The 6,539-nt window shown below is 30.2% G+C and overlaps 1 long non-coding RNA gene across 1 annotated transcript; it reads left to right on the top strand.

Moving 5' to 3' along the window:
* Positions 1–2,460: 2,460 nt before the first annotated feature.
* LOC144431404 (uncharacterized) lies at positions 2,461–3,674 on the top strand. The gene is made up of 4 exons (XR_013479984.1): positions 2,461–2,534; positions 2,743–2,802; positions 3,057–3,101; positions 3,285–3,674. It is a non-coding gene; the product is annotated as an uncharacterized LOC144431404 (long non-coding RNA).
* Positions 3,675–6,539: the final 2,865 nt, after the last annotated feature.

Below are 6,539 nucleotides of genomic sequence, written 5' to 3'. Positions count from 1 at the left end.
ATGAAAATGATTTACCAACAGTTATTTAATCTGCGCTAATGATTTGAGTTCTGCCAAACTAACTAATTATTATTCTTCTATGCTTTTGCAAGGATGCTGTAGCAAGAGTAAAGATAACAATCCTAATTAATTCAAGAGTCTTTCTGCAAACAAACATGAATATATTTGTGTCACGTTTCGTCTGACCACGGTTAGATTTCATAATTGAACTATGTATGTCTGAAGAAATCTGACCTTGGTCAGACGAAATGTTTCAGAAATACATTTGTGTTAATGTGCAGCAAGACTCATGAATCGCTAATGATAGTTATTTTATTAGCTGGGTTTAATAAAAAAAGATAGCAAACAAAAGCAACGAAATTCCTGCATTGCAAACAAGGCATTGAATAAAACTGAGTATATTTATCCTAAATTAATTCTTTGTCCGTTAATAATATCTAGTAAAGGTCCTTAGGGTTCGAATGCATTGTTTGCTAGCGCAAGTTGATAATCTCTGTGTTAGGTTATCGTCTGCACCTTCTTAGTATATCCCAACTTGCGTACATCTTTTAAAGTAATCTGAAGCAAAATAACATGCAATGTTATTCAAGCTTTTGGTTAGGTGTTTTCACACTGACACTGCTGATGAGTCTATGTGGACGATTAAAAACATTTAATTATAAAGCATATGATTGATATTGCTACAGTTACCATCGAACCCAAGACTTCGGGGAAATTTCGAGCCTATTGACAATTCTCTATAAATCATTACATTTTCAAAAATTGTTTGTGGGATAATTGGACAAAAAAGCTGGTTGCTCATATGACCTTGATCAGGAGACAAAAGATAAATTGCGATTTTTACAAATGAATAACTGAAAACAATATTTTGAAAATTGTTGGGGGTTTTTGCGATAAACTGGTCATGAGCATAGATTTTAGACAAAAACTAGATTTCTTTTTAGTTCATAGCAACCGAAATAAACTTATTCTGGGTTCCTAAAAGTCATAACTTGTACGACGAGCTATAACTCAAATCTTTATACAACCTGAATGTAGCATCTAATAATTCTGTGAAAACACATGCCTCTAATAAGTTCTGATAAATTTGCAATAATTCGAAAATTACATTTTTATAAATTATGAGTAATTTGTATTAAAAATCTTTACTTTATTGCACTTTATACGGGTTACAGCACCAACAAAATATTATCTTGAAAAACAACATAGAATCGCGATGGATGTCTGCGTGAATTTCGATGAAAAAATTATTTATATTTCAATACTAAATTAATGCATGACTTTACGTCAAAAGAATATTTTATTATCTGTTTGTTTGATCCTATACAAAAAAATATTTTTGATTTGGTTGTATACTATAAAGTCATTATTTCGAATTCTTGATTTTATTGACAGCTTTATTAGCAACAGCATTCGAATCATTATAGTGGTAACTAAATAAAATTACAATCCTCTACTTTTTTTTGCACAGATATATGTTACCATATTCAAGACGTTTCACACTTCACTGTGTTTATATGATCTTTTGAATAAATTGAGATATTATATGATTATCTCGACAATAAACGATTTGTAACTGCTGACTCGACTGTAAACACAGTATTCGGTAAAAAATTCAAAAATACCAAACAAAGAAATTCATTTAGTGCTATTTTATTAATCCATTCTTAAAGTCTAATATTTCATTTATCAGCATCAAACTCCGATAAATGAGGTTAATTATGTCTTAATTAGCCATTATGAAACCATAGTTTTGAAATTAAAAGTATAAAATTCAACCAACGTATTATAGGTAATTAAATCTGAACATAGATTTTGAGAATAAATTCGATTTTACACCACTATTCATGCAAAACTCGAAATAAATGAAATTAAAATGTTTTTGCAAAAAAACTATTCTTTGTTTTATTTGACGTTAACATTCGAGTTTAACTTTGGCGCGGAATGAATATTTTGGAATATTTTTATCGTCAAACAAATAAACATTTTGGCACAAATTAATTTTTTACACGAAAAGAATAGATTGTATAAACTCCTGAATAAACTATTATACATCTTAAATCAATATTAAATTGAAGTATCTAACACCGGAAAGTATCTATTTTTCTCCAACAAAGGCACGCATGTAACCGTGAAGGCAAGTTTGGACTGTCATTTTACTGTCATTATTTTTTACACAGAATGTGAATGTCTCTGTCAAGGCTGTATGCAGATTCGACAATACAATGGAACATTGTGAATGATGTAAAAACTATAGCTGTCCACACATTCCTATGTTTGTGAATTTAATATTAATGAGGACATGTAAATGTACATTATTTTCCTATTTGCGTCATATACTTCAGGAAATGATATATAGGAAACTTATGGTAATTCACGTCAGCAATGCGCGTTAGGGATGTAGAATAAATAAACAACGTAACCACGAGTCGACTCACATTGTGCTAGCTTTGGTTTCGACATGTTGATATATGTATTTGTTTATTGTATAATTCAAGGATGTTTTGGCAAACAGATCACTGTTGAAAAAGGAGGTTTGTTATATTGTTCTTGGGGAAATAACAAAAAACATATAAAGAAGTAGTGTGTACATTTTTTCAAAGTAGTATTTGTACAATTATCTATGAAGAAATAATATATATATATGGCGGCGGCAATTCCAATTTCAAAATATTGTTGAAAAAGTCGCGAGGAAATTTATTACTCGTAATAATTCCCAAACTGATACTATAATTTGCTTAGATAATGAAGATGCTCTTGAAGCTGCAGAAATGGAACTTCTGCTTTTTCTCGTTGTTCCAGGTAAATGTATAAACTATTTGTAAATGAAATATTGATGCTGAGTGATGTATAAACGGACAAACATCGTATGTCAGCCTGTTAAAAGGAAATAAAGTACAGTTGTTATCAATTCTTATTCGTCAATTTGATTTTGTATATTTCAGTAGTAGCTTGCAAGAATATCGAATTTCATTATTTTTATTCAAGTTGATGCAAACTTAAATAAACATTTATTAAACTTTGCGTTAATATTCCCTTCAATATATTAATTTCAGAAACAAAGGAGACGTTTGCTGAAAGAGTATCTATTCTGTTCAAAGGTAAGCACTAATCTAAACTACGTTAACTTACGTCAGATGACGTTAATTATTACACGCAATGATCAAATGAATGTTTCAATTGAAATGAGCACCAATGTATTCTATTAGTGATGTGTGAACTTTTAAATGTAAATAAAAATACCAAGTTTGTTACTATTTGTAAATATATTGTTTACATTTCAGTTCTTCAACGAAACCGTATGAAGCATAGATTTCCTCAAGTGAGACACAAAAATCGGAGTAAATTTAAGAAGAAAAGGAAGCGGAAACCTCTGCGAAAAAGAATTAATCGACGGATATAGATTCCAAATAAATTATTCACAGTTATTGTTTCTTTGGATACAGATTGTTCACAAAACATCCTCACTGTCCTAATGTGTATCATTATTATTCAGAGTATCAGAAAATGTATTCTTTTATGATTTTCAATTTCGTTGGTTTGAATCTAGCATGAAAACAATTAATTGTGAATGAAAATAAAGTATAATAGATAAATATGATCATTCTGAAATAATGTATTGTTAAATCATATAATTCGTGTTGATTTTGAATTAAAGTGAAGGATGTGTTTGAATTATTGTAGATCGATCGGTTTTTATTAACATCGAACTTAAATAAATAAATATATATGTTGTAATATTGAAGTATGATGAGACGAAATTGAGACAGGCAACGATGCCCTGGCACTGTGACCGTCTACGAATATCAAAACTCATAGTTGCTCTGTTAGAAAAAGATTGACGAAGGTACATTTTATTATCAGACAAATTGAACACGCAGACGAATTGAACATGCGAACAACAGGTCAAATCGTCGGTGGATATGAGCATTTGATATCTGCAATATTGTATACAATTTTAAAGTTAAGAGTGCCTTTTGCAAGTATTCATTCACAATTATACAAACGCCATAACTGGTCTAGTGATAAACATTTGAATATCATGAGACGGTTGTTCCATTATAAGTTATCAACAGTGTGCGTTTCTATATGAAATATATTCAACACTAAGGAAACAATACGCCTAATCTTCGGTGAAGATTTGTTTAAAATTCTGGTACTTTTGAATACGAGTCCATATCCATTATTTCAAAAACTGATATTTCCCTAAATTAACATGTCTATGCGTAATATAGTTTATTGGTCACCTTTACGTAACTAGTATTTGATATTATCTCCAAATAACAAAATTGTTAAAACTATGAGACAGAATTAATTACGTTCCATCTCTATATCAAATATTGCAACTGTAAAAAATTCTAGCTCAAAGACCACATATTTAGATTTATTGTAGAACGAAATATTACATGAAGACGAACAGAAAATACCGTAAAATTGGTGTATGTTTTGGTAACAACCACTGAGAAAACCTAACCGTGTGATAATTTTCAAATAGGATGTTAATACAAGTCCAGCAATGAATTATAAAAATATTTAAAATATTGCAGATTGTTCAGAACTTATAATTATTAGAGACTATGTTGTACATCCAGTCTGAAAATAGCTTCAAACTTTAGCTCGTCGTTCATGTTTCCACTTTACACGGCTTGTAACCTTACTTCGATATCTAAAAACATTGAGCAGTAATTGACGTGCCACACGTTTTGTACAATGAATCATGCAAATACATACAATTTACTGCTGAACCCTAAATAATTAATTAAGTTAAATATTTAAATGCTAATTAAAGTAGTAACAATTTCGGTATTGACTTTTTTAAATATCATTTTTGCGAAACAGATGAATTATGATGTTATTTTGAAGCTTCTATTGATCGTTGAAGAATATATATTGACTATGTATTACCGTATTTTACAAGGAACCGTGAAATACAATCTTCAAACTACTGGTCGTTATTTCATCCAATGTGGAATATTTTACTTTAGTCATTTAATGTTTACAATGAAATCTTCGCAATTTGATTTATTTGTTTGCAACTCTTTTTCAAGTTTAACCTAATGCTCTAATAGTGCAAATACGCCTTAGCTCTTCACTACGTTGGTTGTGGTTTATGAGTTTGTTTGGTCCTCTCTTGTATTTATTTTACTTCCGGTGCGGTTGTGACTAGGAGGTAAAACAATGATTTTCTGATAGCTACTTCACCTACAGAGTTTTCAGATGATAAGATATTCTGAAATTCAGGATTTTTCAAACATTCACTTTTACTTAAATTAAGTTGATGACGTAGATGCAGTTAAGGATTGATATTTGTACAAGTTCTGAGTGTGCCAGACTCTAGCGACTAAACAAACAATTTGAGACATTCCTTTAGTTTAAAAAGAGTTATTTTTTATTCGATCTCCACTGTGGTAAGAATTTTATAGATTTCCAAACAAATTCCAAACAAAAGACATTTTTTGAGAATAGTGCCCGCAACGAATGTATAGTTTTAATAGATGTTGAAACGGACAATAAATTCCACAAATGATATATTGAATAATTTCGAGAGGCAAAGGGGCATCAATGCTTTGTCGTGTAGGCCACATTAAACTTAAGTCATGCTCAAGTCATTTCTGTAATTCAACCTACATGGCTAAAAAAGAGTAGAATATTTATGATTTCTACCCTTTCATGATTTAAAGTAGTAGAAAATAGGCCGAGTTAACCTTGTTATGTAAGTTTATGCATATTTATACGCATTCTTTATATTTTCTGAACCTCTACGTTCCTTCGCCTACCTTCATCCTGAAGTACCATTTTTTTGTATCGTTTATTCACAATGTGTACTTTGGTATGATTGAAATAAATTACTGTATATGTAGTGTAGCACTAACTCAACCGAAAATCAGCTGATTCTTCAAATAGCGCAATTTCGACTCGATAGTTCGTAATTGAAAGTGACTTTTATACAAATTTCAAAATAATTCTTTTGTGGTATATCTAAATTTGTTTTAAAAAATAATATTTAAAAGTATTTAAATCATTGATTTAGTGAAAATGACATTGATTTCCACTCAAACATAGAATATGAAAATCAAAATCGTCAATGTTCACAGGAATTGAAATGTGTTGAGCCCTGTTTAGGGCTGTCAACCTTCATATCTATATTTTGCTTCTATTGACCTTGATAAAACTTGCTAGTAAGAGATTAAAACTTGTTGCCCCGGTTTTATTATTTTGACAAATCTCATCTTACATTGCAATGAATCCAATAATACTTGTTCAAAACCAGAATATGATGAGTCAATGAAAATTTCTACTATTTAAAAAAGAAAAAAATATAGATCAGTTTTATTAGTTTCAGATAAATAAATGAAGCGCAATAACCGCATAATATGAGTTTTCGTAGCATAATAATTTTCAACCACAATTCATTTATGGATGTATCATTTAGCGTTCACAGTATTTACATTTGGCAGAAACCTAGAAAAATCAAAGCGGAGTTGTGGAATCTCCAACAACAAAAGAAGAATGTTCCTCTAGGACCCATTGTTCCTGGG

Source organism: Styela clava, chromosome 2 (genome assembly GCF_964204865.1).
Source record: "Styela clava chromosome 2, kaStyClav1.hap1.2, whole genome shotgun sequence".
Taxonomy (NCBI): Eukaryota; Metazoa; Chordata; class Ascidiacea; order Stolidobranchia; family Styelidae; genus Styela; species Styela clava.
This window is presented reverse-complemented; position numbering and strand designations above follow the sequence as displayed.